This window comes from Nelumbo nucifera, chromosome 7 (genome assembly GCF_055504915.1).
Source record: "Nelumbo nucifera cultivar China Antique chromosome 7, China Antique-T2T, whole genome shotgun sequence".
Classification (NCBI taxonomy): Eukaryota; Viridiplantae; Streptophyta; class Magnoliopsida; order Proteales; family Nelumbonaceae; genus Nelumbo; species Nelumbo nucifera.
Genome location: NC_142655.1, coordinates 20922348 through 20947297, shown reverse-complemented (window position 1 = coordinate 20947297; position 24950 = coordinate 20922348). Strand labels below are relative to the sequence as shown.

Genomic DNA, 24950 nt, shown 5'->3' with positions numbered 1-24950 from the left:
CTTTATGACTGTAATAAAGCAAGGTGGTTAGAAAAGAAAACGCTACTATTTCTCCATAAAAATTAAAAAAAAAAGTGACAATCAAATTAAGAATCAAGCCTTTTATGGAATAAAAGGGTCGGTCTAGAAATTTAGAAAGCAAATGTAGTTGCAAATGCTTTAAACGTATACGTTAAGTTGAAGTAAAGGATAAAGAGAAGGATTAATTTGCTAGAAAAGGAATCCCTGCAGAATATATACTTCTTTGTTTTATTGGAAAACAGCTCCAGTCTCCTGTTTATGAAAGATTCTTACATGTGGTCTGTGGATGCTGGGCCTGATTATTGGGCTCCAAATTTATTCTCGAACTGGCACAAGGGATCCATATGAACAATAGATACTAGCAAGGTTCAAAATATCGATATGTTCGATACATCGGTAGAGGTATATCAGGCAGTATCAGTTGCTTTTTAGTTTTTTTTTTTTTCAAATTCAATTCAGAGGGGCCGGTTTAAGGTTCCGTCCACCCCTGAACCGGTTAAAACCCTAATATACCATCTGTAGGGGCATATCATGAAGCTCCCAATACGATACGTGCCAATTTTTTGAACCTTGTATACTAGTTCTCTACTATTTACATCTTTCTAAGGCGTAATTTGAGAAAACATTTTTCGAAAAAAAAAAAACGCATAACCAAACATAAGGTGTTGTCTGAAAAAATGGATTTCAGTCGTAACACCGATGTGGTGTCATTTTTCAAAAAAATTACATTGATTCCAAACAGCAGCTAAATCAACCTTATTCAAACCTGTATACTATAAATTTAGGAACTAGACCTTGCATACTTCAAGCATAAGAGAGGATGCTTACAAAACATTATAAAAAAAGCATAAGAGAGGAAACTTCTATTGTTTTTTTTTTCTTGGATAATTCAAGAGAGGAATTTAGATTTTTTAATTAGACCAATAAGATAGGAACTTGACTTGATGAAGAATATTAAATATTAATTTTAGAGTATATAATAACGAGCATTTTTAATCCAACCTTTACTTAAATATTAGATTAAAATGCTCTTTATTATATAGTCTAAATTAAATTAATATTTAATATTCTTGGCCAAATCAAATTCCTATCTTATCGGTTAATAAAAAAATATATATTGAAAATAGTCGTATCCTAAAAACCACCAACTTATAAACATCAATGTCATGTTCCCTCTCTTGAGTTTACTTATACATACATACATATATATCATTTTCACTTTGAATTACACTTTCAACGAATTTGACCTAAAGACCAAAATAAAAAAAAAAATACCTCAAACCAATAATGAATATTATAAAATTAATGGGACTGAGTTAGGAGTCATCATTTTCATGATCCGTACAATAATGTGTAATATTAATACTTCAAACACGCTTTTGTGATGTTTAGAGACCAATGTCTAAATAAGAAACTATATTAAAAGAATAGGACTTTTGACTCTTAAAATAGTTTGAGTTCATGCACTTATATTAGCAGTTTTAGCAGGATCTTTGTGGGGTACCTAAAAGGAGTACATAACCTCGGCACTTGAATTTAGGGGTTTTTATGATTCAGTCCACCCCTAGGTGGAGCTAGGATTTCTTAGGGGTGGACTGAATGCTGCCCGTGGATTGATGTTAATTCACGGGCAGGATGTGATTTATAGGGGGCTACTAGTAGATTAGGAGGGGGCTGTAAAAAATAAAAAAATAAAAAAAATATAAAAATTCTGAGGGGGAATACAGTTCAAAAATCCCCTATCCTTTTTCTTCTCTTTTATGGGTAACCTAAGAAGAAATCACCCATAGCCTATCATCCCCTTTGAAGCATACCAAAGTATTGCCACGTGTTTATCAACCCACCTAACCTATTAAATAGAGGGTGACAACCCTCATTAATTTAGGTATACAAGTAGCAAAAATTGCCTTGCAAGTGCTAGTTTGACATCTGGCTACTTTTGAAGATTAACACTCTTCTTAAATAAAAACCGGATTCAGTCAGTGCAAGCCCCATTCGAACAGTCTTTATAGCCTTGCATTGGGAATATCTCACCATGCACAGAAGTACGGATGTAAAGGCTGTTCCAGTGGTGTTTCAATAGAGTTTGCATTGACCAGGGGTGGAGTTAGAAATTTATTATAAGGGGGGATAAAACATAAATAAAGTATGGATGGACCCATAGTGGAATCAACCATTGATATGGAGAGTGGGGAGGGTAAAACTTACATGGAAAGCTGTATTACAGTGGGGATTTTCTGAACCATATAGGGGCCATGGCTCCTCTGGCATTGACTGAAACTGATTTCTCTTAAATATGTTCTAGCTCAATTTTTGAAAGTTTAAAAATAAATTTAATCTAACAGTGTCATCCACTTTAAATTACGCAATATGTAAAGGCGTGTTGATACTTTGAACCTGGGTAGTGATGCCTACATTGGTCATATAAATTAGATCGTATGTATGAATGATCAAATGGTTTGTTTGCATGAGTATGCATGCTAGTAGCTAGTTTATTTGCGATAACTTTGTTGATGAAAGAATATAAAAAAAAAAAAAAAACACCATCCTCATCTAAATCTTGTCCCAACTTGATGGAGTTAGTTACATGAGTCATATTTCACCATGTTCAGAGTTATATCCATCATCAAATTATGGGCAGTTAAATCATTTCCTACCACTTCCACCTAAGTCCTTTATGGGCTCCTAGCATGGATCATTTTTTTTAAAGTGCTGTAAATGGCCTTCTATTAAAAAAGAAGTTTAAACCTAAATGTGATGGGGCCTTTACTCAAATCCCACATCGATAAGGGTTTAAATCCTTAACCCACACTGGCCCATATTACTTATAATAAGAAGTAAAATGGAAATAAATCCATATGTAATTAATGCAATTTGCAAATTGTTGAATGATTCCATATATATGTTAAGACAGAGAAAGGCCCACATGCCAGTTTGTGTTGGATGGGAACACTACAAGTGGTTACTTCAATGCATGTTGATTAACAGGTTCCTTATTAATGTCTAGTGGGTCCATTTGGGTCTTTCTTTGTTTTATGTCTTTGGATGTGTTCATTGATAACTTTTGTATTACGCGTGCTCAATCAATGACAATAATTTCTTTTTGAATTTCTTTTATTGGTCATCTCTTTCAATTTTTTGGATGTTATTTAATTTTATATGCTTTCTCCGGAAGTCTAGAATAATTTTACTTAAAACAAGAAAATAAGAAGATAAAAGCCACTAATTAAGGGTGCTTTTGTATTGCTAATAGATATATTTTTATAATTTAATATATAGTATTATGTCGGGTTTGGGTCGAGATTTTTTGAGAAAACTCGAGCTTGGACCGAAAAAGGTCAGGCCCGGTGCTTTAGGCCCGAGCCTGAGCCCGCAGGCCTAAAATTATGACCAAACCTAACTTATAACGGGCCAGGCCGGGCTGGGCCATTGGGCTACCTTGCTCATGAACAGGTCTATCTATGTATAATAATGAGTCAATTATTGAAAAACATTTATATTTAAATTTGGCCATTTTATGAAAATGAATATAGTAAGGTGGTTTCATATTGAATATAAACATTTCATTTAAATATTTTAGGTAGTAGTGCCAATGCCAAACACAATATTGCTCAAAATACTTGTTCAAGGCCCAGTCAGCATAATTACCAACCACAATCTTAATTAAGCACCTTTGGCTTCAAGTAAAACAATGTTCAAAATTGCTTTCCTCCCATTGTTCTTTAGGCTCAGTTTGGAAGGAGTACAAGTATAAAAATATAGAGTACAAAAACCTTGTATTTTCTATTATATTATATATATTTGTACTGTACACATTTGTATTTGTACTCTTTCCAAACTGAGCCTTAGCGAGAAATAGATTAAATCTATGGGATGCAAATGATATAAATGAATTATTTTAATTTAACCAAAGTATAAAAGACTTATTTTGTCTAGTTCCTTTGTATGCCATATCCCAAAAAGAGCTTACTACTTCCAATCTTGAATGCCTCCAAAGCTGTATTTGTCTTGTATCAGAGTTGTTATGGGTTGGGTTCAGGTAGAATCAAAACTGATTCAACAAGAAATACTAAAGACCCAGAATCGAATCAGATCCAATAGAATTTTTAATTTTAGACCCAGAATTGAATCGATCGGTTTCTGAGACAATCAGGTCTGACCTGATGGACCCGATTATAATAATAAGCGGTGGGGCCACACAATAAGTGACAAATAAGCACTTATTCGTGTTTGATGAAAAATGAGAGAATAAGTGCTTATTTTCAAAATAAGTACTTAAAAGAAGCAACCTATAGGGCCCGTTATTTGAAGCACTTGTTCCATTTGAGTTCCAACATTAACCAGAAAAGACGACAGATGACTCAAAGCTGAGAAATCATTCCTGGTACGTGAATCTCCTCCTTTTTTCCATTTTTACTCTGTTTTGGACAACTCTTCATGGCTATAATTGCCATCTCTACAATTAAGCGGCTCATCAAACACTATAACCCAAATAATCTATACTACTATTAAAAGTGGGAATGAAGACTATATTCTAGAATGTTCTTGTTTAAATAATATCTCTATTGTTGATTTGCTCCCTATTTATTAAAAAGAAAAAAAAAACATAATTTCAACTACTACTATAAAATTCATTCTATTCCCTCTTATTAAGCGCTATATTTAAGGTGTTAACTCCTATCTACTATCTTTAAATCCTATATGTACTATATATTCAATAAATGAACTTTGGGACTTTTTTATTGATTAAAACACCCTTACATTTGAATTTGGTCCTTGTTTAACTATTAGGTTACAAAATGTAATACTTCACTTTATTCAATTCCCTCTCATTAATGTGTTAACGCCCATTCTCCCTCCTTAGATACTTCATTTGAAGAGTGTTTATTTATCACTACTACATTCTACTAATTGAATCTATACCCTTAAATTCTACTAATTTTAATAATACAAAAGCTATATGTTCAAACCCAACATGAGTACTAAACTCTCCTTTTGTCTATGGAGCAGACACATATATAGTTCAACTATCTAGGTTAAATGGCTGAACCAATGTCTCATATTTAAACATTAATGGTTTAAAAAACAAATAAAAAATATAAGAACTATGAGAAATCAGGTGCTTCTCTAAAATTATATGTTTATCATGTTAAGTAAAGTATGGTAAATAACAAAATTTAAAACTGAACTAGAAAAGAAACCATTTTTACTATTCATGCAGCGCATCAATGGTTCAACATTTAAGGTCAAATAAGCTCCATAATTAAATAACAAAAGTTTTAAAAATTAATTAGACAAAAATATTTAAAATACAAAATATGTAGAAAAACATTTGGGTACATCTTTAATATTATGTATTTCATCATCATATTAAACAAAAATAATGGTGATAAGTAAGAGTTATTTTTGTTAATGATGGAAATATAATAAAAATTTAAACTAACTTAAAAAGAAAACTATTTTTCATTTAATTGGTGGTTAGTGACCCATACCAGTGCAAATTGGGTGGGCTTCTTCTTGGTGCTCGGGCTGGTCTGGCATGACTATCTATATATTTACATACATGCATACATATACACATATATTTATATCAAATTTTAGCATGGGAAAGATTAACTAATCCAAGTCCAAGCCCAATCAGAGTGTATCAACCTTCAATGTGGGCTAGACCTAAGTTGAACAGATTATGCTTGACTCTTTGGCCCAATGCACAGGGTTGGGCCTAGGTTAAGCACAAACTCAGCCCAAACTTGCAAACTTGCACCATAATAGACCAATCATTTAAGTAAAAAGGGTCAAGCCAATGATGTCAAAATTAAATAATAAAAAATAGGGTAAAAGAATTAATACTCCCCTAAAGTTCAAAATAAATACTAATACCTCCCTTCTAATTTATAGTGGGACTTAACTTTCCATGTCAGAATAAGATTCCATTAAATTTGATAGAAACAATAAAAAGACCCTTTTGATCCTTTATTGTTCTTTAAATTTATGAAAACTACCCAAACTGAAATAAAGTAGGGGTGTTCACGGGTTGGGTTGGGTTGGTTTATTTGGGTTTTCCCAACCGACCCGACCTGGTCGGGTTGCCTGAGGTGGAAACCGAAATCGACCCACTGATAGGCCAAATCGACCTGGTCGGTTTGAATCGGGTTGGATCGGTTTCGGTTTTGCTCCTGTACAAAAGGACACCTAATTGAATTCTAATTGTAATTGCCTAATGGGTTACCTATTTGGTGTAAAAGATTATAGAAAGTTAGAAACTATGATAGATTGCCTATTTTAATTGTAACTGCCTAATGGGCCTTCTAGTTCTAGTAGAAGACTAGTTATGGTTAAGTAGGAAACTAATCAAACTAGGAACTACCGAACTAGTAGAAGACTAGTTTGGTTCGGGTCGGGTTGGTATCGGTTTTCACACAAGAAAACAGAAACCGACCCGATATATCGGTTTATATATTTGCCCAACCCGAAACCGACCGATACTGATGAAAACCCGGCCGACTCAGGTTGGGTCAGTCCGGATTGATCGATTTGGTCGGATTAGGCATTCTTATGAACAGCCCTAAAATAAAGGGTAACCACTATTTTTTCTCTTCGGGAAGGATAAAATTATACATTAAACACAAAGGAACTTACACAAAGGAACTTACACAAAGGAACTTACATCAAGAGGGACTAAAACCCATTCAAAACAAGGCCTTGACTCTCTAACTAAGACACCATATATGAGCCAGTTTATTTGTATCATGACTAATATGATGAAATGTTAAAGAACCGAGTAATAAGAGTTTTAGAATCACAAAAGAGGACAATTTGACCACGAATATGTATGTTCCAGCTTGTTCTTGTATGAACCTGATAACAATCTAATGATCACCTACGCAGTCGTAGCTACTTCCCCATCACCGATGAACCATCATACTAAACTGTTATACTGGTATGATGTACAAACTCAACTCTTAACCTTTTGCTAGAATCATTCAGATTCTCAATCCATTCATGATTCAACAACAAACTTTTCTTTATTTATTTATTTTGGGTAATGATTCAACCACTAACATAAAAACCCTCAGGATTGTGCGAGAAGCATTAGCAGAATCCTATGGAATACAACCCTGTTTCTGACAATCCAAATAGCCCACAAAATGAAGCACTAGATTAAGAAATCAGTCCAAGCAACCTCCAAAATAGTGTTGTGCAGTCATTCTATCAACAATCAATCTAATGCAACCATGTTTGGCCAATAGCCAAGGCTTGACCCAAATGGGCAAAGTGGCAATACCAAAACAAATAGTGTGGTGGTGTTGCTGGTGAGAGGTAATTGATGGAGGACGATTTGGTTCAACCCCATGAACCCAGAACACGGGCGTATGACCTGGCTTGGTGAACAGTCCAGCCTAGCAGCATGATCTCGATTCGACGGGAAGGAAACGCCAAGTCAAAGACAGTCAACTCGTCGAGGGCTAATACCTCGGTGGATCAGTCCCCCGCCAAGCTCGGAGAGCCCGGGCTCTCCCCTAAGGGACGCCAAGCTTTTCCCCACCTGGGAGGGAGCACCTCGGTGCTTCGAGGCAAGGACCTATCTACCTTGAAGCACCCCAGTATGTAGCAGCTCGGCGAGCCGCATGAAGGAAGGCAGGAAGGTCTCCTGCCCGACCGCCATACCCAACAAATCTGGTGACAGCAGTCGTGTCCCTCTTCAGGCAGCGTCGTGCCTGCCACCTTTAGAAGGTGTCCTACGCCTAACAGACACGTACCCAGCAGTGACGGCCCCGCTCGTGCCACCTCAGCTCTGCCAATAACGGCTGCGGCAAGTTGGCAGTGGCGGTTATACCCGCCCTGTCAGAGGCCGATTGAAGGGAGGTAACAGATTCCTGCTATAAGGAGCTTAGCATCAAGGAGGAGGGGGATCATCATCTTCGGTACGTGCGCTATCTTCACTCTTAGCCTTCGTCTTTCTCCTTGCTTCTCCTATCAAGTACTAACTTAATCATCGGAGTGTTCCCGCCGGGTAACTCCCTCCGGGAACTTTCTTCTTCTCAGGTATCTTCCAGGAGCCACGTGACTGCCAGCTAGGAGTGACCGGATTGCGCTACATCATTTGGCGTCGTCTGTGGGAAATGCTTCGAAAAGCCTTTCTCTAAACTTTCACATCTTTTTACTCTCCAAAAACTCAACGCTCATGGTGTCCTCAAGCAATATCGGACGAAGCACGGAGATGAATAACTCCAGGGAACAGCCCCAGCTTCCTACTGTCAGCATCGGACAGTTCACCGTCCCCCTCTCAGCGGACGGGATCCCTAGTTTGAACGTGCCTCTTGCAGGGGCACCCGCCGTTGCTCCACTCCCTACCACAATCGGAACAACCTTCACTGAACCCTCGGTTGTGCCCCCAGCGGCCAACCCGAACCAGTTGGAAGATTTGGTGCAGTGCATGCAGGCCATGCAAGCTCAAATGCAGCAGTTTCAACAGTTTCAGATCTATCAACAACACGTGCTACACCAGGTCTCCCAGTACTAGTATCAGCAGCAATTCCCTCAGCTGCCCCAACCTCAGCATCAGCAGCCGCAACTCCCTCCTCGACACCCGACCTCGCAGCAAGCCAGGTCTCGTCGTCAGGAGGAGCACCTTTCTCGCCAAGGAGAGCCCCCCCAGAACCCTCCTAGGAGCCAGGCCTCCTCCCGCAACAGACAAGGAAGACCAGCCACTCCGGCCTCACCGCGGGCAGTCAGGTCGAGAGGACCCTAGCTCGCCAGGTCCAAGTCTCCTCAGCCCTCGAAGCCCAATACCCCGTTCCTAGAGAACCGGTTCGAGATTCTGGCCGCAGGCTCCAAGCAAGATCCCTCTGTCCGCAGCCAGCACCAGCGGCCTGAGCTACTTCCTGCACACACCATTTCTGACAGCACGAACGTGAGAAGCACCAACGCCGAGCCCGCCAAGAAGCAGAGACGCCGCCGCCGAGCTCGCCGATCTGCCACCCACGACCTGCCCGAGCTCAGAGGCAAAGAAGAGGTAAGCTCAGGCGAAGCCAAGGCACCCCTCCTTTCAATCCAGTCTCCCCTATCTCCCGAGCTCCTGGCAGTCCCAATGCCTAAAGACTTCAATCTCCCCCCTCTTGACAAGTACAATGGGTCGTTCAACCCAAATGATCACGTGGACACTTTCCAGTCACAGATGCACCTAGTGAGAGCTAGTGAGTCGTGCATGTGCGTGGCCTTCCCCACCACTTTTAGAGGAGCAGCCCGTACATGGTACCGGAACTTGGCACCTGGATCGATAAGAAGTTGGGAGCAGTTCGCGCAAGCCTTCGCGTCCCACTTCGTTACTAGCAAGCGGTGTTCGCGAACTGAAGAAAGTCTCCTCAACATACTGCAGAGAGAGGGAGAGTCCATCCAAAGTTACATCAAGCGGTTCAACGATGCATGTATGCAGATACCATGCCTAGACCCCGTCGTGCGCCTTGCAGGAGCCAAGAAAGGCGTGATGCATTAGGAGTTCAAGTGGCACATGGTCGTCAACCAACCAACGACCATAACCGAATTCCTTAAGCTCGCGGACAGGTTTATAGCCACCGAGGAAGAGATCAACCAGAAGGGCGAAAGCGCGCCTGAAAAGAGGAAGAGGGAAGGAGAGCCTTCCGGTCAAGGGGACAGCCGAAAGAAAAGAGATGCAGCTCGGGGGGCAAAGCCAGGTCAGTCGTTCCGAGCTCCTGCAGCAGACCGAACTGATTACACCCCACTGAACATGAAGCGAGCCGAAATCCTAATGGCAATCAAGGACGCTCCGTATGTGAAATGGCCACCCCGTTTGAGGGGAAATCCTAATGAAAGAAACATGAATCTATATTGTAGCTTTCACAAAGATCACGGTCATAGTACCGAAAATTGTAAAAATCTTCGCGACGAGATTGAAAAACTCATCCATCGCGGATATCTAAGGAACTTTGTACAAAACAACAATAATAATAATAAAACAGGTCGGCAAGGGGAGCACGGTAAGGATGCTCCCAAGTCCAGCAGCAGGCCGGCCGAGCAGACACAGAGGCAGCCTCCGGAAGAGAGGCCGGTCCGGGGCACAATCCACGTTATAGTGGGAGGATCGATCGTCGCTGGTTGCACTTCAGCAGCAGCTCGGACGTCAGTTCGTGAAGCCGCCCAGGAAGAACGGAATCCTCCGAAGCGGCTGAGGACAGAAGAGCCAATTTTCTTCACAAAAGATCACGCGCGAGGGGTCCACTACCCCCACGATGATGCACTTGTGATAAAGCTGAGGATCAACGACTTCGAGGTCAGGCGCGTACTCGTCGACTCGGGCAGCTCAGCAGATATCCTCTTCAAAGTTGCGTTCGACCAGCTTCAGTTTCATAAAAGTGACCTGAAATCTGCAGACACTCCTTTGGTGGGCTTTAGCGGAGAAGAAGTGTGGCCCCTTGGGAAAATAATGGTACCTGTGGAAGTTGGCACATGGCCTTACGTAGTCAGACTCAACCACGACTTCCTGGTGGTCGTGACCCCTTCCCCATACAATGCCATAATAGGTCGGTCGATCACACATATCCTACGGGTGGTGGTCTCCACTTACCATTTGGCGATGAAGTTCCCCACAGACTTCGGTGTGGGGGTAGCACGGGGCAACCAGCTCGAGTCCCGCAAGTGCTATGTCGCCGCCCTGAAGGGAAAGACCAAGGTGGCCGATGACCTCGAACTGGAGCGGCCTACGGAGCAAGGTGAAGAACGAGCCGCGCCCACGGAAGAGACAGTCGCAGTCCCGACCTCGGCAGCAGACCCAGTTCGGACGCTTCAGATCGGCGCTTCCGTCCAGGAACCTCTACGATCCGAGCTAGTAAGTTTCTTACTTCAAAATTTAGATATTTTTGCATGGTCCGCGACAAAGATGCCCGGTATAGACCCCAACCTTATAACTCACAAGCTGAATATTGATCCTGTAGTTAGGCCCGTTAGACAGAAGAAACGCAACCTAGCCCTGGAGTGGTGGAAAGCGGTCGACGAGGAGGTTGAGAAGTTAGCTCCTCACATTTAACTTCATAAGAGAAGTCCATTACCCGAGCTGGGTTGCCAACCCCGTTCTGGTAAAGAAGGCTAACGGCAAGTGGCGCATGTGCGTCGACTACACCGACCTAAACCGAGCCTGCCCGAAAGACTGCTTCCCACTCCCCAGAATTGACCGTTTGGTGGATGCAACCTCAGGGCACAAGTTATTGAGTTTCTTAGACGCCTATTCGGGCTATAACCAAATCAAGATGGACCCGGCGAACGAAGAAAAGACTGCCTTCATCACAGAGTTCGGTCTATACTGTTACAAGGTTATGCCCTTCAGGTTGAAAAACGCAAGGGCAACCTTCCAAAGACTTGAAAATAAGTTGTTTGCGCCATTTATTGGTAGAAAGGTAGAATGCTATGTAGACGACATGGTTGTCAAAACTCAATTTTCACATGAATTAATACAAGACTTGCATTCTGTTTTTGAAATTTTGCGCAAGTTTAATATGAGACTGAACCCAAACAAGTGTGTTTTCGGCGTGACCTCAGGCAAGTTCCTAGGATACATTGTTAACCGGCGCGGCATTGAGGCCAACCCGGATAAGATTAAGGCCATCTTAGATATGAGACCACCCCGGAAGTTGAAGAAGGTTCAGAGGTTAAATGACCGCATAGCCGCCCTGAGCCGCTTCATGTCCAAATCGGTGGACCGGTGTCTACCGTTCTTTAAGGCAATCAAAAGCAAAGGGTTCGAATGGACCCAAGACTGTCAGCTCGCGTTTGACGAGCTCAAGAAATACCTCGCTAGTGTGTCGATCTTAACCCGGCCCGAAGAGGGTGATATTTTAGAACTGTACCTCTCGGCAAGCAACGAAGTGGTCAGTTTGGTACTAATAAAAGAAGTAGATCGGGTTCAACGACCCATCTATTATGTTAGTGAAGTATTGCAGGGAGCAGATACCAGATATCCAGAGATAGAAAAGCTAGCGTATGCATTGGTAATTGCAGCTCGAAAGCTCCGCCCGTACTTCCAGTCTCACACTGTTATTGTCCTCACTAACAAACCTCTAAGGCAAGTCTTACTCAAGCCCGAGGTCTCTAGTCGGTTGACGAAGTGGGCCGTCGAGCTCAGTGAATACGACCTTTAGACCAAGCGCGAACTGCCATTAAGGCCCAAGCCTTAGCAAATTTCATCGTCGAGTGCACGTTCGGCTCCCAAGTTCCCAGGCCTGTTGAGCACGAGGCTCCCAGCTCGGGTGAGCCCGAAGCTCCCAGGACGGTCGAGTCCGAGCCCCGTGAGGTAGCAGCTAGTGTGGCATCTCTCCTAGTTCGGCCAAGTGCGAGCTGGGAAGGAGCCATGGATCCTTCACGTGGATGGCTCCTCGAACCATCAAGGCAATGGAGCCGGAATGGTTCTGCACGGCCCAAGTGGCACAAAATTGGAGTATGCGCTACGCTTTGAGTTCGCGGCATCCAACAACGAAGCGGAGTACGAAGCGTTGATAGCAGGACTAGCTCTAGATAGAGAAGTAAAAGCCAAGCACATCGTTATCTGCAGCGACTCCCAACTCGTAGTCAACCAAGTCACCAGCAAGTACGAAGCTCGCGAGCCAACCATGATCGCCTACTTAGCCAAAGTCAGAGAGGCCCTGCTCAACTTCCAGTCACACTTTATAAGGCAAATCCCAAGATCGGAGAACGCTGAGGCCGACGCCCTGTCCAGACTAGCCAGCGCTAGCGACATCACCATGAGAACCGTGTACATAGAGGACTTGCCTCGGCCTAGCATTCTCGAGGGGCAGAAGAGGTCGCTCCTGTCGTTCAAGCAGAGCCGAGCTGGATTGACCCGTTCACGAACTTCCTGCTACACGGTACCCTCCCTGTAGATCGCAACGCAGCCAGAAGGGTGCAGCACCAGGCACCAAATACGTCATGATAGACGAACGGCTGTACCGGAGATCCTACACGCTTCCCTACTTGCATTGCTTGCGACCTACCGAAGCCAAGCTCATACTCCGCGACACTCATGAGGGGTTGTGCGGTGGGCACTTGGGGGGCAGGGCCCTCACCCAGAAAGCACTTCGACAGGGGTATTATTTGCCAACAATGAAGGCAGATGTTGTTGAGCTCGTTAGAAAATGTGACAAATGCCAAAAGCACGCCAATATTCACCACCAACCCGCTGTCGACCTCAAATATCTCACTAGCCCATGGCCTTTTGCACAATGGGGCATCAATCTACTCGGGCCATTCCCGCCAGCAACGGGCGGGAGGAAGTTCTTAGTAGTAGCAGTGGATTACTACACCAAGTGGGTAGAGGCTGAACCCCTTGTAACGATCACAGCCCGAAACGTCCAAAACTTCTTTTGGAAGAACATCGAAGGCCGCTTCAGATTACCTCGGGTATTGATTTTTGACAACGGCAAGCAGTTCGAGGACATCAAATTCCAAGACTGGTGCCAAGACATGGGAATCCGACAGAATTTTACTTCAGTCTCACACCCTCAAGCAAACGGTCAGGCAGGAGTCACGAACAGAGCCATCCTCCGCGGACTGAAGGCGCGGCTGGACCGAGCTAAAGGGTTGTGGGCAGATGAGCTACCCAGTGTTCTATGCGCCCATCAGACCACGAAGAAGACCGCCACGGGAGAAACACCCTTCAACCTCACCTACGGGACTGAAGCAGTCATCCCCGCAGAGATCGAAGTTCCTACACTGCGATTAGAAGCATATAGTGATCAGACAAATGAAGATGAGCTACATACCAACCTCGATCTACTCGACGAAGTAAGGGACCTCGCGAATATCAGGACCGCAGCCTACCAGCAGAGAGTAGCTCGGTACTATAACGCCAGGGTCAAGAAGCGGAGCCTCCACATTGGCGACCTGGTCCTTCGTAAAGTTATGGTACCTGAGCCCGGTGCTGGCAAGCTCGGGTCCAACTGGGAAGGTCCTTACTGAGTGAAATGAGTGCTCGGGGAAGGAACGTACGAGCTCGAGGCCCTCAAAGGGAAACAAGTGCCTCGAGCGTGGAATATTGTCAACTTAAGACAATATTATCTATAAGAACTGAGTAGGCCATGAGACACTCCCGAAGCCTAAGGGCCAGAATACCGAGCTAACATGACCTCGGCACAACAGGACCCAGTCACCTCTACGGCATGAGTAGACTCCGAGAGTGGGCCACGAGCCACTCCTCCAGCCTAAGGGCTAGAACACCAAGCTAATGAAAAGAGCTCGGAAGCATACAATATCTAGTTGTCTCATCGGCATAGGCTAAATGCTTGCAATGCCTAAGGCACAGGCACTTCGGCCAGGAACCCTGTGATGGATAGCCCGCCCTGGCATGCAACAAGTTAAACCCGTAAGAGACAACCGAAGCCAAATTAACCCGGGTGCAGACAGGTCGGGCATGTACCCTACTATGTCACTCAACTCGGTGTACACAAGGCTACCCCTACTAAGTGTCAGAATACAGTTCGGGACCACGATAGTTGAGGAACCCACGCTCCGGGTAATCAGCCTAGTAGCCTAACAGTTCAGAGTAAGACAACCACTTCGACAAGTAAAAGAAAATTGCGCAAGTGTTTGGCAAAAAATGTTCTTCATTATATAAGCTTCATTACATAAATTTCACTACATAAATACGTTCAATATAAAACAGAGGGAAATCGAGCTCGCAGGCCCAGAATACAAGGAGCACCTGACTACTTGGGAGGCTCATCGGCCTTACTCGTGGTTTCTTCAGGGGTTTCCTCAGAAGAATCAGTCAGATCGGTGGCGTCAGCCTCCCCATTGCCGCCATCATCTTCAGAGTCTGGGTCATCCGCGGCCTGGCGTGCCATGTCATCTGTGATGTTGAAAGAAGTGAAGGCACTTATATCCAGATTGGGGTAGGTATGCCTTATCCACCATCGGCCGAGCTTGAACCCCCTACGGTAGGCCTATGACATTACGTTGTCGAACCTCGAGGACTTGACGTAGTCGATGACGGACTGAACCTTGGTCTGTTCCAGAGCATCGTGAAAGATTTCCGTCTTCTCCTCGATATCGGCCTTGAGAGACTCCACCTCACGCTCTAGGGCCTCCTTAGTTCCCTTGAGGGCCTGCATCTCGAGTTGCGAAGCCTTCTGGGCCATTTTGAGGCTTTCCACCTCGAGCTTTAGGGCTTCCTGACCAACTCGGAGCCCGTTCACCTCGGCCTTCAGTCTGTCTCGTTCCCGGGCCAGCTCCTCCCTCTCTAGTGCCAAGGTGTCGTTCAGACCTTTCTGGGCGGCGGCAGCACTCTCCAATTGATGGACCTTGTCTTGTGTTGCCTTCAGCTCAGCATGAGCCACGTGGGATGACTCCTCAGCAGCCAAAGCGCGCCTCAGGTGTTTGTCAGATTGGAAAGTTAAGGCGTGCACAGCAGTGTTTGCCTAACGGAAGGAAACTAGTCAGTAAAAAAAAAAGAGAGAGAGAAAGAGAGAGAAGAAGGAGAAAGTAGGGGGGTGAGATAAAGTGTTTGCTCACAAAAAACGAACTTACCACCATGATGTTGATTGCAGCGCGACCACCGAGCTGACTTGGGGAGAGTTCGGCCCAACTCACGACTTCTGCATTGATGACGCCCCTCTTGCTTCGGTCGAGGCTGACCTCGGGATCCAAGATGGACTCCTCCTCTTCGGTCCCTGAGCTGGAGGGAGGAGCTGGCCCTACAAGACGCTGCTGCGTCTGCAGTATGCTGAGCCGACCCCTCTGTAGCCTCAGCGGCTGCCCCAGCAGAGCTCGGAGCCTCAACAGTAGCCCCGGCTCGCTCGTTCTCCAACCCCCTCGCAGCCTCAAGTCTTTGGGGTGGAAAGTCACCCTCCAAATCTATCACTGGAGGGGCATTGTTGAGCCCGGTCTCAGGGGCAGGAGCCCGGGAATGATCGGGTTTGGGGGAGGGAGCCCTCGGCGACTCCACACTAGCCTTTTTGGCGGCCTTCTTGGCAGTCCGCTTCTTCCTCCTCTTCATTTGGTTAAGGAGCCTGGTAGTCATGATTCTCTCTTCTTTGTCCATGGGGCCTACAAGAAAGTTGGCGTCAGTAAATCCAAAAACAACAAGCAGATAAAAGCAAAGCGCCAAAAGACAGAAATAAACCTACCCGAGCTCAAACCAGCCTGAACGAACTTCTCTTCGGTGATGTATTCCCGATGATCAAGCTCAGCTTGAGCCCACGAGTGGAAGGCCTTCCACGTCTACTGGTTGAGGGCGATGCTAGTCGCCTGGGTAGCCACCCTCCAGCTGGTAAGGAAGAGCCACCTTGTGCTGGCCCGGACCACAAAGTAGTCCCGCTTCCAAGCTGGGACCTTGCTCGGGAACTTATGAGGGCCAGGCTCGGGCCAAAATTATAGGCCCGATGGTCGGGCCGGGCTCGGGCTCAGGCCTTAAAAAAAATTTGTTAATACATAGTAAAAGCCCGGCCCGAGCCCCAACCCGGCCCGGCCCATAAACAGGTCTACTTGCTATGTAGTGGGACTATATATGTGTGGGAATGTGAATTAGATTATAGGACATTTCTTGACCAAAATACCCTTATTAATTGTTGATTTGGTCCTTTTTATTCAAAAGCAAAAAACATAATTTCAACTACTAATATAAAATTCATTCAATTCCCTCTTACTAAGTACTATATTTAAAGTATCAACTCCTATCCACTATCATTATATCCTATATTTACTATATATCTACACTAGGGTCAGGTGGGCTCGGTTGGGACGGATCTAGCCAATCATAACGAGGGTTTCAACAACTGGTGACAATAGCTTTGTAGCCGTGCATTGGGAACATCTCTCTTGTCCTCTATGGCGAGATGTTCCCAATGCACAGCTATAAAGACTATTGTGACCAACCGGTTATTGGGTCCTGATCCAAACTATGTGAGTATTTTGTAAAACTACATATATACATAGTAACACATGCATGCATAGATCAATGTTTGGTTTGAAGGAAAAGGTAGGGAAAGGTATAGATACCTATACAAGGTTTGTAAGGATTTTCCTGCCTTTCCCTTTCCCTACTTTTTCTTTCAAACCAAACACAACTAAAAGTTTGATTCGCCTGGATTAGGGGTGGATTCGAGTCGAGCCAAGCCGAATAGTACCAGGCTCAAGCTCGGCTCGAGACTGTTCTACAAGGCTCGAATTTGGCTCAAGCCAGAACCTTGAGCTCGAGCTCAGCTCGGTCGAGCTCGATTTTGAGAAAAATATTTTATAAAAATAAAAAATTTATATAAAAACATTTTTTATTTGAATCTGATCCATATATGATTAGATCTAATATGATCTCGTCATATTAGATCTCGTCAGACCCACTAATATTTTAAACATTTACGTTTAATGCTTATATCTACGTTGGGTCTCACAATAGTTATTTTCAAGCCATTTTTTCATTATATTAAATTCATTTTTACTTAATTTATTTTATCAAAACATAGAATCTTCTGACAAAATTTTATTTGGTGTATTCAATATCTGAACCTGTTCTGTGTCCGGTGTCCAAATCCAATGGATAAGATTCGATCCAAATTTGAATATTAACAAAGTAAATTTAGATTTAGACTATGTCTAAACTTGAACCAATCCCTTTGCATTCCTAACGTAATCAATTTTTTTTTCAGCATCCCTATACTATATTATCAAAAACTACCCATCATCATCTTTAATTAGGGGTGTTCTTTGATTTATCAAAAAATTATAAAAAAGCAGGCCTAAATCACTACCCTAATTGCCATGCCAAGTTTCACTTCAATGGAGGCTGAAGCTTTGGCTTTTTAACACAGATTGCAGTTTTCTAGTGAATCATCCTTGCAACAATATATATTTCAGTTATCAGATTACTATTGAGATGTAAGTTTTGCTTTATGTTTAATTTTAATGAAACCCATCTGATCCATGGTTATTCCCAACCCCAAGACAAAGAAAAAAGAAAAATAGTCATTGCTCAAGGAAATCAGCCTCCAAATCACCATAGCAAAAGAGATGGAGAAGCAAACAGTATCCACCTCTCTAACCAAAAGGTGACGAAATCAAAATAAATCAAGCCATCTTTTATGATAATATCTTAAAAGGGAGTCATACCTAAGAAAATTGGAAAGCAAACGTGGTTGGAAATATAAGCAAAGGGTGAGTAAAGGAGTAATTTTCTGGAAAAGGAAATCACTACTGCTTCTCTTTTGGATATAAAGTTTATGCATTGAAGATGATGAATTAAAGTAAATATTAAACTACGAAAACAATGAGAAGGAGATGAAGTACTTATCTTTTTCATTGAGAAATTAAAACAAGTCCTATTTGTGTTGATCATCTTTATACTATGGCCAAGTTTGAAAGTGCTTAAAAATAAGTGCTTGTTTGAATAAGCTCTTATTTGGGCCAGGACCATATCAATAAGCATTTATTGGCGTTTGGAAAATAAGCCCAAAAGAAGTGCTTATTCGAGAAGCCCAAAATTCAAACTTATTTTTAAGTGATTATTCAATAGGCACTTTTTTTCTTGCCTGTCTTGACCTGCCAGCCATTTTGAAAATACCTATATTATCCCTATTTGAAACGAGTGCTTTTTTATCAAATATTCATGAACATTTATTAGAATAAACACTTATTTTTCAAACAAGCATTCCCAAACATGGCCTATATGCCTCAGCCCTCAAACATCAGTGAGATTCAAGAGATACAACTCCATGCCCATGCTCTCGTCTTTTTTTTTTTTTTTTCTTTTGCATAAAACCATGTCACAATTGATTTTACCTCAATATCTATTTATTGCTTGATGAGTATTTTCTTTATGAATCCTATCAGTAAATTTAGAATTTTGTTGCTAACTAAACTAAGGGTTTGACCGGACAAGAGAATGTGAAATATTTCTTAAAATAATATAGAAGTTGTCACTAAACATGGTATAATGGAGATTAACAAGCGGGACAAAATTGTACCAGCAATTTTGAATATATATATATATATATATATATATATATATATATATATATAAATTGCTAATAACAAGGAGCTTCCATTGCCATTGCCCTTCAAGTCTTTGTCTTTGTTCTTTGGCTTGGCTTTTAAATTTAAAATGAGGACTTTGGGCATTAAAGAAAACAGAAGAGGTGCAATAATTTCTGGGTTTATTTTATTTTAGTCCAAAGACATTGAAACAAAAAATTGTGAAGGAATGGCCTGAGCCTCTAGGGGGTGGCCATAGCAAAAAGGTTCCCTACTGGGATCAATTATGCCGTTTTGGTTTGAAAGAAAGGGTGGGAAAGATAGGGAAACCTGATTTAGGGGACCCTACGCAACCTGCCATATTTTGTCATATGGAGGGATGATGTGGCAATCCAAGGTGTCCACTGAGTAGGGGACCTTCTGGATTGGCCATCTCATCAGTCCTGTAATCTGCTTCAGCCTTGTATACCACCTATTCCAATCATGTGTATGGATGCACTGTTAATCATAATCAGCAGCGTCATCACTGCTGCTGTTAAAAGACAATTAACTAAAGATGCTCCAAGGTTTATCAGAAGATGAAATGGGCCCAAGTTACTGGAACATTCAATTGATGAGTATGATCAATTGGGTTGGATTGGGTTAATCTTCACATTAGTACTTCTAAAGGTGCAATTTTGGGTTGGATTGGGTTAAGAATTTGTTAAGTTTTTAATGGGCCCAAGGTTAATGTAAAAGTTTCAGTTTGGAACAATTAAATTAAGCCCAGATGTTAGGCCCAATAGAAGGAAACTTGGCGAATATTTTGAGGTGACGGGATTCTGTGCAGCAAAAACTCTGTACTGAGGGCCCAGATCTGCTGACAGCAAGCATACACGCTTACATCAAAACAATCTAGTCGTATATTGGGAACATCTCCTATGCATAGTTGGACTGGTATGCTGTCAGTGTGTTAACACGTTTTTTGCTGTTAGCAGATTCCTATTCCTCCCTTGATGGCATTAACTTGGAAAACTAATTTAATTATAAAAAAAAGTTTTTTCTTTGGCCAGAAAACTCGGAAAATCCAGCTACCCTTAAAAAGATTAATGACAACTTTTAACGGTTGTCAGAATATTTATAAAGTGCTCACTGAATGTGCTTCCTATATTGTTCCTACTGGATCCGGTCCCATGATTGGTACTTGCTTTTCGAAACCAACACTCTAAGCCATTTTCAGGAAACCATTTGCTTCCATTTATGTGCAACCAATCTAAAAGCACAATCTAATACAGAATCCAGCTGGTGCAAAGGTATGGGATTGCAAATGGAACTAAGGCTGCATTTGGAAACAATGCAAATATGTGTGAGTGCAAATATATAAAGTGTAAAACGGTTCATATAAATTACAAAGTTTGGTTAGTTTTGCATTGACAATTTTACCTTCTTACCAAACAGACTTTTAGCTGTAATGGATGCAAACACAAATTCCAATAAAACATATGCTCTTTTTTCTTATCAAAAACACACTTGAATGCAAATTTACTTCTTTTTTATTGATGTACTTTTATATCTTATTATCAGTGTAAATATACATTGTTCTGTCATTTGTCAATGCAAAAATGTAATATTGTCAAACACAGGCAAAAGTGAACTAGAGTGCAAATTTATCGTGAACTGGGATTTACACTCCAGTTGCATCATTTCCAAACGCAGCCTAAGGCTTTGTTTATTTGTAGGGCAATTTCGTTTCCACTGGTGCAAAGGTATGGGAATGCAAATGAATTGACTCCACATCTTGGTTTAATTTTGTTTTGATTTTTACATTGTTTTGTTTATTTACAATGCAGATAAAGCAAAATAAAACAAAACCTGAATAAAAAATGAACCCAAATTTACAATTTTCTTATTTACACTCCAATGCATTTGGTACAAATGAAATAGATCCTACATCCTTAATTGTGTTATAGGCCATTATGCTTTGAACAAGTTAACGCTAATAGCCTAGTACTACCTGGCCTATACCCATGATGTCTTGGATGGAACCAATTCACCCTCTTCGTCATCTAGAAGACTAGAAGTGCTTTTTCATCTGAACATGGAATCAACTTATAGTTTGGATCAAGGTTTTAAAACTGAATCCGACAATAAACTAGTCAGGGGTCTTGTTCTCGGGTCGAATGGTCCGATTATTTGAACTGAATGGATGGTCTGTTCTAATAAAAAAATAAAAATGGCTAAACCGTTGGATGGTTTGAATGATTCAACTGCCCAAATTAACGATTTATTGATAAAATCAACGGTTTTTTGCAAAATAACGATTATGGGATAAAACAAAATCAATTACTTGACTGATTCTCGGTTTTTCTAATCCGACTATCCGGTTTTAAAAACCATGGTTTGGATTTCCTAACTCTACCCACATGACATTGCAGCAACATATAAGGAACATCCTTTATAATTTGTATGTTATTATGCATGGGAAGATGTTCGTGATACACAGTAGACAGATGTGGGTAGATGTTCCCCATATTGTAGACATCTGAATCTGCTACGACTCTCAAACTCTACTCACAAGATACTACAGCCGTGAATTGGGAACATCTCCGCATGCATAATTTTAGGTTGTACTGCACGGGAGATGTTCCCCATATGGGCTGCGATGTCATGTGGGTAGAGATCTAAGTTTTAGGCTGTGACCCAGCTGTTTGTTATTGAATATAAATTTAAGAGAGAAACAAATTAAAGTTGACTGAGAGGAAGTTCTAAACTTCCCCTCTACTTTCTGTTTGTACCTTCTTGTGTATAAAATCAAACGCAGCATTAGTTTCACTTTGGAAATTTGTCTTGGCAACCAAATGGAGCCTATGCCTAGCCAAAGAAAACAAGTGTTCACAGGTTATAATGCTTTCTCATAAATGAAATATCAATGCCAGCTTTTGCATCTTATTCCTCCCCACTATCCATTTCTTTATAAATCTTATTTTAGAGATCGATCTAAAAGAGAGATTTCTATTAATTAAGCACTGAATCAAAAGATACAACATATATATATATATATATATATATATATATATATATAATTAACCAGTATAGCATCAACACAAACATCACTTATGTTCTTCTGAATTAATTCCAATCTATGCAAACTTGATCTCAAAAATCTACAACATAAAGTACTAGACCAAGAAAATAATAATTAAAGGTTCTAATATAATTAAATTGCATTGCTAATGGATTTGGTTAAGCCATAAGTTATAGCCATGGCTAACCACCCTCCAACTAGTACCCTCAAGCAAGCTCTGGCCACTGGTGCCCTCCCCAGCGCTGCACCCAGCCCTCCAAATACCAGCAACGCCAAGCTAGACACTGCGGCCACCACCCCCAACCTCACTCTATACTCTTTGATAAACGATGCCGACAGCAACGGCACCGCCGCTCCCACCGCAAATGCCAGGGTTGAAGCGGCAGCCGCCTGGAATGGGCTCGGCAGTTTCTCTTTCTCGCTGTTCTCTTCGTCCTCGCTCTTCCCACTCTCTCTCGCTCTCTTCTGATCTCTCTTGATCTGAGCCAGCTCGATGTCCAACTGCGAATAAACTGAAACATACTCGCCTATGGCCATGCTGCATGCACCCGCCACCAGCCCAGCAAATCCAGTGATGATCATGGCCTTGACGTCTGTTTTAACTGCACCCACCCCCATCATCAGAGATGCCGTGGAGACCAACCCATCATTCGCTCCGAGCACTGCGGCCCGAAGCCACTGAGCTCTTTGTGAGTAGTCGAATCCCTCCTCTCCATCAGCTTGGTTTTTCTGGTGCTCATCGTCATCATGAACATCAATGCTGCAGACGACCAATTTGGAGTCCTTGAGGACTACTGGTTGGTCTCCAGCAATGGCAGCCATCACCATGAATGAATGGATGGAGGAAAGGAAGTGAAGGCGTATGCAAGACACACGCCCTCTGAAGAGGATATTTATGGAGAGGTCGGTGGCGTGAAATGATGGGCATAGACGTGGCACCTTGTTTATTAATCTGTATATGTTATTGTTTATTACCACGGGCACAAAGCAGAGGCGCGTGGTGTCCTATTATTTTATTGAGATTTGCGTAGACTTACTACCGGCAGTTTCGTTTGGCTTGTGCCCCGGTTTTTTGTTTATTTAGATGTGAATGGCTTATTTCATTCACTCGATCAAACGCTGGCTTTGAAAACTCATTGCTTGGATAGTGGGTTTCAAATTAAAAGTACCTTCCTGTATGTTTTCCTGCACCAGAACATGTCCTGTACTAGCTAGTGAAAATAACATCTAGGGGAGGTGATGAGATGGAAGTTTTCCTCTTATCCAAACAGTCAAGTTAGGATGGAACGGGGTCCCACTCTTGATGTAGATGATGTTGATGATGAGGGGATTGATGGTCTGCATGTCCTCCCACAGTCCCACTTTGGTATGGTCCCACATAGGATGGAACACCTGTCCAACTACATGAGTCGTCCCATATAACAGGTTGCTGAAAAGCTTTTAGAAGTCTATGATCAACAGACTGTTGATCACCAAAACTGTTGATTTTTAATGTATAATATATCAAAACTGGTAAAAATCTATCTAAGAAATTCATTTGCAGTTTTTGAGTCACAATTCTCCATTGTCTTGGCCTCCAAAAGTGGTTTTTCTAAGAATTTTTCTTTTGTAATAAATTATTATCTTTGTTGTTTACACACATTTTCAGTTCTAGTTTGATTAAAAATTCTTCTCTCACTAAAATATAATGTTTTAGAAAGTCTGTCTAATTACGGGTTTTACTATTTCAAAAAAATAAAATGAAATCTAGGCATTGCTTATAAGTAAACCATTGCACAAGTTCCTATTCAGTGAATTGAAAAAAAAAAATTCTTTGAGTTTTTCTGTTCTCTTTGTAGATTCAAGGTTTTCTTTAAGCCTTGTTCATTTTTCGGTAAGTTATTTATCCAGGGAAATTTATTTATTCAGTTAAGTGTTTTTTAGAAAAGATTTATCCGGATAAGTGCATTTATTCATGTTCTTTTATTTCTCATATAAATAAGACAATGACCATTTTAGCCATAAAAATATATTATTGAAATGGTCATTTTTATCCATTCAAGTGTTGGCAATTTTCTTCCAGGTGGGAAAGTTATTTATTCACCCATGAAAATAAATTTTCTCTGGTCCCTATGTAAATCTGAAAAAAGAATATGAGATTCTTGATCAATAGGAATCAAAATCCCATAAACCAACTTTCCTCCCTCTCAAAATCCAAAAAAAGAATGCTCCCTTAATTTGAAGAAAATGGGTGATCTTCTTTCTTATCTTCCTGCTATATATGGCACATTCTCTTTGATGTGAAGTTGAGGGTTTGGTTGAGGATTTTCTGTGAACCCGAACCTGATATAGTTGTAACTCTTTAAATCAGGCAACTCGACTTGTAGATAGTTAGGAGATGGATGACTCTATTTTGTTGACATTAATTTAAAAAGAAAAAAAAAAGAAAATTGAAGAGGTCACTCTCTCTACTGTTGCCATGTGGATGGCAATCAGCTTGGACAGATTTTTATTTTTATATGGGGATGTCAATGGTTAAGCTTAAATGAAACGATGAACATATCTTGCCTTGACGCTATAGGTTCAGGTTTACTTGGTGTAGGGTTAGGTTATAGTTTTGATTTTCAACTCCAATAAGGTTCGGGCTGGGTAGGGGTGTTACTGTCTCAGCACACCACACCAGATACCCCTACATATATAAAGGGTATTTTTTAAATTTGATATGACTTCTTTTTATGTTTGATTTGGTTTTTCGTCTTTCATCATGGAGGAGGAACTGAGGCCTTATAACCCATAAACTAAACTCCAAATTGAATTGGGTTCAGGTTAAATTCGTGGAGGGTTGGATTAGGGTGAAGGAAAACTCATATGGATCCTACCCATTGACAACCCTATTTTCATGTTTTGATGCGGTATTGCT

The 24950-nt window shown here is 41.8% G+C and overlaps 1 pseudogene; it reads right to left on the bottom strand.

The window, feature by feature from the left end:
* Window positions 1-22017: 22017 nt before the first annotated feature.
* On the bottom strand, window positions 22018-22901 carry LOC104593617 (vacuolar iron transporter homolog 3 pseudogene; annotated as a pseudogene).
* Between the last annotated feature and the right edge of the window lie 2049 nt (window positions 22902-24950).